Below are 10,329 nucleotides of genomic sequence, written 5' to 3' on the forward strand. Positions count from 1 at the left end.
CTCTCGTGGCAGATGTCTGTGTGGTGGATAAGCCCTGCTTATGACTCGTGGAGGTGCCAATATGATGGCACGTGACAGATCTGCTGGGTTTTTTTCACTTTAAAAAAAAAAACCTAAGAAATCTATGCTCAAAAAACAAAACCTGTTTTAAATGACAGCAACATTACAAAGCCAAGCGCTCAAAAGATAGAAAATGCCAGAATTAAAGTTGCCTGTGCAACCTTAACTTAGTCCCCTAATGACTATGAATTATGATTAATCACAGGATCACAAACCATTTTTTTTCAGCTGGGCCCCAGCCTGATTCAGAGCATAGGATGGACTTGCTCTGGTGATGAATCAGGATTGTGTAGGGAAGAAGGCTGTTTGTAGAACCTCTGCTTTCTTTTTTACAGAAGTTGGAAGGTGTTTAGTGAATGAGGCAAGGGACTGAAGGGAAAAAAAGAACTGTCTCAGTCTTAAGGCAGCTGAGCGCTGCCCATGAGAACCGGACTATGCTGCAGCCTCTGCCACAGAGTTCCTTTGTGATGCCTGTCAAGTCACCTAACCAAATGTTTTACGGGTGATTACTGATTTTGTGTTCTTCATTTTCTGGGTCCCTGGGGGGTCTGATTTGCAGAAGTACTGAACAAACAGGCTCTTGAATATACAGAGTGCTATATAGTGCTAAATGCTCTGAAAAATCAGATCATAGGTGAATTGGTGAATATTTGTTTTACCTTCATCTCTCTGCAATTCTTTAACAAAAAAACTTCAAAAACAGACTCCAACGAGAGACTGCTGAATTGGAATTAATTTGCAAGCTGGATACAATTAACTTAGGCTTGAATAAAGACTGGGAGTGGATGGGTCATTACACAAAGTAAAACTATTTCCCCATGTTTATTCCCGCCCCCCCCCCCCGGCTGTTCCTCAGATGGTTTTGTCAACTACCAGAAATGGCCCACTTTGATTATCACTACAAAAGGTCCCCCCCCCCCTCCCCGGCCCCAGCTTTCCTGCTGGTAATAGCTCAACTTAAGTCATCACTCTCCTTACAGTGTGTATGGTAACACCCATTGTTTCATGTTCCCTGTGTATGTAAATCTCCCCACTGTATTTTCCACTGAATGCATTCAATGAAGTGAGCTGTAGCTCACGAAAGCTTATGCTCAAATAAATTTGTTAGTCTCTAAGGTGCCACAAGTACTCCCTTTCTTTTTGCTTAACCTCTCTGTGGCTCAGTTCCCCCCCCCCCCACACTTCACAGGAGCGTTGTGGAAATAAATTCCTATTTGTGAAGCACTGAGCTACTGTCGTGGTGGGTACCATAGACAAGCCCATGAGGACATGAATAATTCTGACTTCAGAGCAAGGTTTGAATTGTGTGCAGGGGTTTGAGTAATGTGCAGTAAATAGGGACACATCAAACAATGAGGAGAACACAAATAATTGAATAGCTGCTCAGTACATGAGCTCCATACATTCTGTGCCCTAAGTAAAGCAGAGGTCTCTGGAAAAATAATATGCAGTCATTTAATTAAAGATTGTCTCACACTGCACACACACAAGGGGATGAATTGAGGATGCCCTGGGCAACCTTAATTCTTGCATTTCCTAACTTTGGCATGTTTGACTTTGCAGCCTTAACATTCTTTTAATGGAGGATGAGGCGATCTGTATAAAAATAGGATATGAAAACGTCTCAGTGGAGGAGCCTGCATTCGTGGAACTTTATTGGTACAATATTTTTAAGTTATAGGAGTTATTAAAATATTTATAAACCCAATGCTTCATAACTGACAATCATCAGGCTCAAGCCTTTTTTCCTTGTATAAAGAATACAGGATCAGCGCCCGCTATTTTTCCCCGTTATATTCATTAACCCTGTTTCTCCCACTGATATGTCCTCAAGATTTGTGTGGCACTAGAGGAGCTATTCTCAGTAGCTGAAATGACACTGATTCAAAATTGACTGAATTTGAGCTTCAGCCCTGCAAACTGGAGACAAATTTTTCAGTGTTTAAATACTGCTAAAACATTGCAAAATGCTTGATTCTGTTATTTCCATCTTTATGCACACAACAACAAAATAAATATAACTTATTAAGGGGTTTCTTGGTCGTTTCCAGTATTGCCAACTCCATGCATTCAAAAATGAGTCAGGCCCCCAAAATAATGATTTAAAAAAATTGGGGGAATTTCTTTTTGCTTGTCTTCAGGTTTCCCAATGGTGACACTGTGGTCACATTTTCAAGCTTTACTCTGCAACAAGAAGGGCTAGAAACTTGCTTTTTGTTTTAAATAAAAGCTGAGTCGCTCATCTAGCCACTGGACTCCAGGATCTGTGACTGAAGAACAACAGATGTTGCCAGATTCCCAATAAAATCATGACCATTGGGAACATGGTGTTTCATGTCAGTGATAGAAGTGCAGGGAAGCATGTTTTTAATACCTTAGCTATACTATATAAGAGGGTGTAATCACACATCCTGGGTTCAAAATCCCTTCCCCTCGCAAAGAGCTTATGTTCTCTTGATTTTCCTTATTGCCTTGTATTGGATGAGAGAAATCTTACTTAGACCCTGATACTCTGAAGTCAGGCCAGAGCACCTGTATGGAGTCCCATTTACTGTTTCATAGATTCATAGATTCATAGATATTAAGGTCAGAAGGGACCATTATGATCATCTAGTCTGACCTCCTGCACAACACAGGCCACAGAATCTCACCCACCCTCTCCTGCGAAAAACCTCTCACCTATGTCTGAGCTATTGAAGTCCTCAGTCTGTGGTTTAAAGACTTCAAGGAGCAGGGAATCCTCCTGCAAGTGACCCATATCCCATGCTACAGAGGAAGGTGAAAAACCTCCAGGGCCTCTTCCAATCTGCCCTGGGGGAAAATTCCTTCCCGACCCCAAATATGGCGATCAGCTAAACCCTGAGCATATGGGCAAGATCACCAGCCAGATACCCAGGAAATGTTTCAGAGTAGCAGCTGTGTTACTCTGTATTCGCAAAAAGAAAAGGAGTACTTGTGGTACGTTAGAGACTAACCAATTTATTTGAGCATAAGCTTTCATGAGCTACAGCTCACTTCATCTGATGCATAAAGTGGAAAATACAGTGAGGAGATTTATATACACACAGACCATGAAAAAATGGGTGTTTATCATACACATTGTAAGGAGAGTGATCACTTAAGATGAGCTATTACCAGCAGGAGAGTGGGGTGGGGGGAGAGAAAACCTTTTGAAGTGATAATCAAGGTGGGCCGTTTCCAGCACATTTCCAGGAGTTAACAAGAACGTCTGAGGAACAGTGCGGGGGGGGGAGGTATAGTTTTATTTTGTATAATGACTCAACCACTCCCAGTCTCTATTCAAGCATAAGTTAATTGTATCCAATTTGCAAATTTACAAGTACGCCTTTTCTTTTTCCGATACCCAGGAAAGAATTTTCTGTAGTAACTCAGATCCCAGCCCATCTAACATCCCATCACAGGCCATTGGGCCTATTTACCATGAATATTTAAAGATCAATTAATTACCAAAATCATGTTATCCCATCATACCATCTCCTCCATAAACTTGTCGAGTTTAATCTTAAAGCCAGATAGGTCTTTTGCCCCCACTGCTTCCCTTGGAAGGCTATTCCAAAAATCCATGCCTTTGATGGTTAGAAACCATCATCTAATTTCAAATCTAAACTTTCTGATGGCCAGTTTATATCCATTTGTTCTTGTGTCCACATTGGTACGGAGCTTAAATAATTCCTATCCCTCTCCGGTATTTATCCCTCTGATATATTTATAGAGAGCAATCATATCTCCCCTCAACCTTCTTTTAGTTAGGCTAAACAAGCCAAGCTCCTTGAGTCTCCTTTCATAAGACAGGTTTTCCATTCCTAGGATCATCCTAGTAGCCCTTCTCTGAAACCTGTTCCAGTTTGAATTCATCCTTCTTAAACATGGGAGACCAGAACTGCACACATCTGCACTCCAGATGAGGTCTCACCAGTGCCTTATATAACGGTACTAAAACTTCCTTATCTCTACTGGAAATACCTCGCCTGATGCATCCCAAGACCACATTAGCTTTTTTCACGGCCACATCACATTGGCAGCTCATAGTCATCCTATGATCAACAAATACTTCAAGGTCCTTCTCCTCCTCCTCCGTTACTTCTAATTGATGCATCCCCAGCTTATAACTAAAATTCTTGTTATTAATCCCTAAATGCATCACCTTGCACTTCTCACTATTAAATTTCATCCTATTACTTCAGTTTACAAGGTCATCCAAATCTTCCTGTAGGATTTCCCGGTCCTTCTCTAAATTGGCAATACCTCCCAGCTTTGTATCATCCGCAAACTTTATTAGCACACTCCCACTTTTTGTGCCGAAGTCAGTAATAAAAAGATTAAATAAGATTGGTCCCAAAACTGATCCCTGAGGAACTCCACTGGTAACCTCCCTCCAGCCTGACAGTTCACCTTTCAGTGTGACCCACTGTAGTTTTCCTGTTAACCAATTCCTTATCCACCTTTCAGTGGTCATATTGATCCCCATCTTTTCCAATTTAACTAATAATTCCCCATGTGGCACGGTATCAAACGCCTTACTGAAATCTAGGTAAGTTAGATCCACTGTGTTTCCTTTGTCTAAAAAATCTGTTACTTTCTCAAAGAAGGAGATCAGGTTGGTTTGGCACGATCTACCTTTTGTAAAACCATGTTGTATTTTGTCCCATTTACCATTGACCTCAATGTCCTTAACTACTTTCTCCTTCAAAATTTTTTCCAAGACCTCACATACTACAGATGTCAAACTAACAGGCCTGTAGTTACCCGGATCACTTTTTTTCCCTTTCTTAAAAATAGGAACTATGTTAACAATTCTCCAATCATTCGGTACAACTCCTGAGTTTACAGATTCATTAAAAATTCTTGCCAATGGGCTTGCAATAGGACCCGGCATAGCAGTAAGGGTCCACCACAAAGATCAGTTTGTAGAATCAGGCTGGAATTTGTGAAATTTCTTCCCCTTCATTGAGAAACACCTGCTTTTGTACCCCTTAATTTTTAGCATAATCTTACATTTTTAAAAGTTCTGCATTCTCCCCGTTTGGTAGTTTGAGAGGGACAGTTAAACCTGTTGATACATTCTTTTTTCAAATGTGGGGAGTCATGGACGTAATCCGCTAAACACTAAATCCTAGTGCAATGCTGTGGCAAAATGCGAGTCATAGGCTACACCTACAGTTGGAGCTGGGTGTGTGATTCCCAGCTCGAGTAGACATACTTGCGCTAGTTCTCATGACACTAGCCCTCTAAAAATAGTAGTGTAGCCATGGTAGCACGGGCAGCAGTGAATGGTGTTGAAACGGATCTTTTAATGGCCCACAGTTGAGCAGGGGTTTTCCGGTATTAGTGAGAATCTGGAAATCAGTACACTTAATGCACAGTCATTTATTTGAGAGAGAATCACTCAAATGTACTTAAAGTTACATGGTGTACATTCTTTTCCATAAGCCTCAGCCCTGGTCTACACTAGGACTTTAGGTCGAATTTAGCAGCATTAAATCGATGTAAACCTGCACCCGACTTAAAGGGCTCTTAAAATCGATTTCCTTACTCCACCCCTGACAAGTGGATTAGCGCTTAAATCGGCCTTGCCGGGTCGAATTTGGGGTACTGTGGACACAATTCGACGGTATTGGCCTCCGGGAGCTATCCCAGAGTGCTCCATTTTGACCGCTCTGGACAGCACTCTCAACTCAGATGCACTGGCCAGGTAGACAGGAAAAGAACCGCGAACTTTTGAATCTCATTTCCTGTTTGGCCAGCGTGGCAAGCTGCAGGTGACCATGCAGAGCTCATCAGCAGAGGTGACCATGATGGAGTCTCAGAATCGCAAAAGAGCTCCAGCATGGACCGAACGGGAGGTATGGGATCTGATCGCTGTATGGGAATCCGTGCTATCAGAACTCCATTCCAGTTTTCGAAATGCCAAAACCTTTGTCAAAATCTCCCAGGGCATGAAGGACAGAGGCCATAACAGGGACCCGAAGCAGTGCCGCGTGAAACTGAAGGAGCTGAGGCAAGCCTACCAGAAAACCAGAGAGGCGAACGGCCGCTCCGGGTCAGAGCCCCACACATGCCGCTTCTATGATGAGCTGCATGCCATTTTAGGGGGTTCAGCCACCACTACCCCAGCCGTGTTGTTTGACTCCTTCAATGAAGATGGAGGCAATACGGAAGCAGGTTTTGGGGACGAAGAAGATGATGATGATGAGGAGGTTGTAGATAGCTCACAGCAAGCAAGCGGAGAAACCGGTTTTCCCGACAGCCAGGAACTGTTTCTCACCCTGGACCTGGAGCCAGTACCCCCCGAACCCACCCAAGGCTGCCTCCTGGACCCAGCAGGCGGAGAAGGGACCTCCGGTGAGTGTACCTTTTAAAATACTATACATGGTTTAAAAGCAAGCATGTGAAAGGATTACTTTGCCCTGGCATTCGCGGCTCTCCTGGATATACTCCCAAAGCCTTTGCAAAAGGTTTCTGGGGAGGGCAGACTTATTGCGTCCTTCATGGTAGGACACTTTACCACTCCAGGCCAGTAACACGTACTCGGGAATCATTGTACAATAAAGCATTGCAGTGTATGTTTGCTGGCGTTCAAACAACATCCGTTCTTTATCTCTCTGTGTTATCCTCAGGAGAGTGAGATATAATCCATGGTCACCTGGTTGAAATAGGGTGCTTTTCTTCAGGGGACACTCAGAGGAGCCCATTCCTGCTGGGCTGTTTGCCTGCGGCTGAACAGAAATGTTCCCCGCTGTTAGCTACAGGGAGGGGGGAGGGTTGAGGGGGTAGCCACGTGGTGGGGGGAGGCAAAATGCGACCTTGTAACGAAAGCACATGTGCTATGTATGTAATGTTAACAGCAAGGTTTACCCTGAAAGAGTGTAGCCAGTGTTTTATAAAATGTGTCTTTTTAAATACCACTGTCCCTTTTTTTTTCTCCACCAGCTGCATGTGTTTCAATGATCACAGGATCTTCTCCTTCCCAGAGGCTAGTGAAGATTAGAAAGAAAAAAAAACGCACTCGAGATGAAATGTTCTCCGAGCTCATGCTGTCCTCCCACACTGACAGAGCACAGACGAATGCATGGAGGCAAATAATGTCAGACTGCAGGAAAGCACAAAATGACCGGAAGGAGAGGTGGCGGGCTGAAGAGAGTAAGTGGCGGGCTGAAGAGAGTAAGTGGCGGGCTGAAGAGAGGGCTGAAGCTCAAATGTGGCGGCAGCGTGATGAGAGGAGGCAGGATTCAATGCTGAGGCTGCTGGAGGACCAAACCAGTATGCTCCAGTGTATGGTTGAGCTGCAGCAAAGGCAGCTGGAGCACGGACTGCCACTACAGCCCCTGTGTAACCAACCGCCCTCCTCCCCAAGTTCCATAGCCTCCACACCCAGACGCCCAAGAACACGGTGGGGGGGCCACCGGCCAACCAGCCACTCTGCCACAGAGGATTGCCCAAAAAAAAGAAGGCTGTCATTCAATAAATTTTAAAGTTGTAAACTTTTAAAGTGCTGTGTGGCATTTTCCTTCCCTCCTCCACCACCCCCCCTGGGCTACCTTGGTAGTCATCCCCCTATTTGTGTGATGAATGAATAAAGAATGCATGAATGTGAAGCAACAATGACTTTATTGCCTCTGCAAGCGGTGATCGAAGGGAGGAGGAGAGGGTGGTTAGCTTACAGGGAAGTAGAGTGAACCAAGGGGCGGGGGGTTTCATCAAGGAGAAACAAACAGAACTTTCACACCATAGCCTGGCCAGTCATGAAACTGGTTTTCAAAGCTTCTCTGATGCGTACCGCGCCCTCCTGTGCTCTTCTAACCGCCCTGGTGTCTGGCTGCGTGTAACCAGCAGCCAGGCGATTTGCCTCAACCTCCCACCCCGCCATAAACGTCTCCCCCTTACTCTCACAGATATTGTGGAGCACACAGCAAGCAGTAATAACAGTGGGAATATTGGTTTCGCTGAGGTCTAAGCGAGTCAGTAAACTGCGCCAGCGCGCCTTTAAACGTCCAAATGCACATTCTACCACCATTCTGCAGTTGCTCAGCCTGTAGTTGAACAGCTCCTGACTACTGTCCAGGCTGCCTGTGTACGGCTTCATGAGCCATGGCATTAAGGGGTAGGCTGGGTCCCCAAGGATACATATAGGCATTTCAACATCCCCAACAGTTATTTTCTGGTCTGGGAATAAAGTCCCTTCTTGCAGCTTTTGAAACAGACCAGAGTTCCTGAAGATGCGAGCGTCATGTACCTTTCCCGGCCATCCCACGTTGATGTTGGTGAAACGTCCCTTGTGATCCACCAGAGCTTGCAGCACTATTGAAAAGTACCCCTTGCGGTTTATGTACTCGCCGGCTTGGTGCTCCGGTGCCAAGATAGGGATATGGGTTCCGTCTATGGCCCCACCACGGTTAGGGAATCCCATTGCAGCAAAGCCATCCACTATGACCTGCACATTTCCCAGGGTCACTACCCTTGATATCAGCAGATCTTTGATTGCATGGGCTACTTGCATCACAGCAGCCCCAACAGTAGATTTGCCCACTCCAAATTGATTCCCAACTGACCGGTAGCTGTCTGGCGTTGCAAGCTTCCGCAGGGCTATCGCCACTCGCTTCTCAACTGTGAGGGCTGCTCTCATCTTGGTATTTATGCGCTTCAGGGCAGGGGAAAGCAAGTCACAAAGTTCCATGAAAGTGCCCTTAGGCATGCGAAAGTTTCGCAGCCACTGGGAATCGTCCCAGACCTGCAACACTATGCGGTCCCACCAGTCTGTACTTGTTTCCCGAGCCCAGAATCGGCGTTCCACAGCATGAACCTTCCCCATTAGCACCATGATGCCTACATTGGTAGGGCCCATGCTTTCAGAGAAATCTGTGTCCATGTCCTGATCACTCACGTGACCGCGCTGACGTCGCCTCCTCGCCCGGTATCGCTTTGCCAGGTTCTGGTGCTGCATATACTGCTGGATAATGCGTGTGGTGTTTAATGTGCTCCTAATTGCCAAAGTGAGCTGAACGGCCTCCATGCTTGCCTTGGTATGGCGTCCGCACAGAAAAAAGGCACGGAATGATTGTCTGCCATTGCTCTGACGGAGGGAGGGGCGACTGACGACACGGCTTACAGGGTTGGCTTCAGGGAGCTAAAATCAACAAAGGGGGTGGCTTTACATCAAGGAGTATTTCAGGCAGGACTTCACGGAGGGTTCCAATAAGAAATGGTGCCCCTAAGTTATTGTTCTTATTGGAACAAGGAGGTTAGCGTGGCCTCTGATTGATACATGGCTAGATTTACCTCGCTGCACCTTCTCTGTGAGTAACTGCAGTGTGATCTAGAGAAATGAGTCCCCTAGATGGGGGAGGAGGCAAATGAGTACAAAACAAATCTGGTCTATTTCTTGTTTTGATCCACTCCATCTATCTTTTACATCTTTGGCTGGCAGCAGACGGTGCAGAAGGACTGCATGCCATCCACATCTCATGGCTGCTCGGCAGAAGATGGTACAGTACAACTGCTAGCCATTGTCATCTCTTGCCTGCCCGGCAGAAGATGGTACAATACGACTGCTAGCCATCGTCATCTCTTGCCTGCCCGGCAGAAGATGGTACAGTACGACTGCTAGCAATCCGTATTGCCTGCCTGCTCACCTTAAGACGGTTCAATAGGACTGACTGCAGGACTAAAGAGAACAATCTGGTCAAGTTACTCCAAATTTAGTCCCTGCGCCCATGTCTGCCCAGGCGCTCCCAGCCGACGTGGCCAGGAGCACCTCGGACATGACGAGGATGGCTACCAGTCGTACTGTACCGTCTGCTGCCAGAAGGCAATGGGTTGCTGCTACTGTGTAGCAATGCCGTACCGCATCTGCCAGCACCCAGGAGACATACGGTGATGGTTACCTGAGTGGGCTCCATGCTTGCCGTGGTATGGCGTCTGCACAGGTAACTCAGGAAAAAAGGCGCGAAACGATTGTCTGCCCTTGCTTTCACGGAGGGAGGGAGGGAAGGGGGGCCTGACGATATGTACCCAGAGCCACCCGCGACAATGTTTTAGCCCCATCAGGCATTGGGATCTCAACCCAGAATTCCAATGGGCAGCGGAGACTGCGGGAACTGTGGGATAGCTACCCACAGTGCAACGCTCCGGAAGTCGACGCTAGCCTCGGTACTGTGGAAGCACTGCGCCGAGTTAATGCACTTAATGCACTTAGAGCATTTTCTGTGGGGACACACACACTCGAATATATAAAACCGATTTCTAAAAAAC

The sequence above is a fragment of the Chelonia mydas genome, chromosome 4 (genome assembly GCF_015237465.2).
Source record: "Chelonia mydas isolate rCheMyd1 chromosome 4, rCheMyd1.pri.v2, whole genome shotgun sequence".
Taxonomy (NCBI): Eukaryota; Metazoa; Chordata; order Testudines; family Cheloniidae; genus Chelonia; species Chelonia mydas.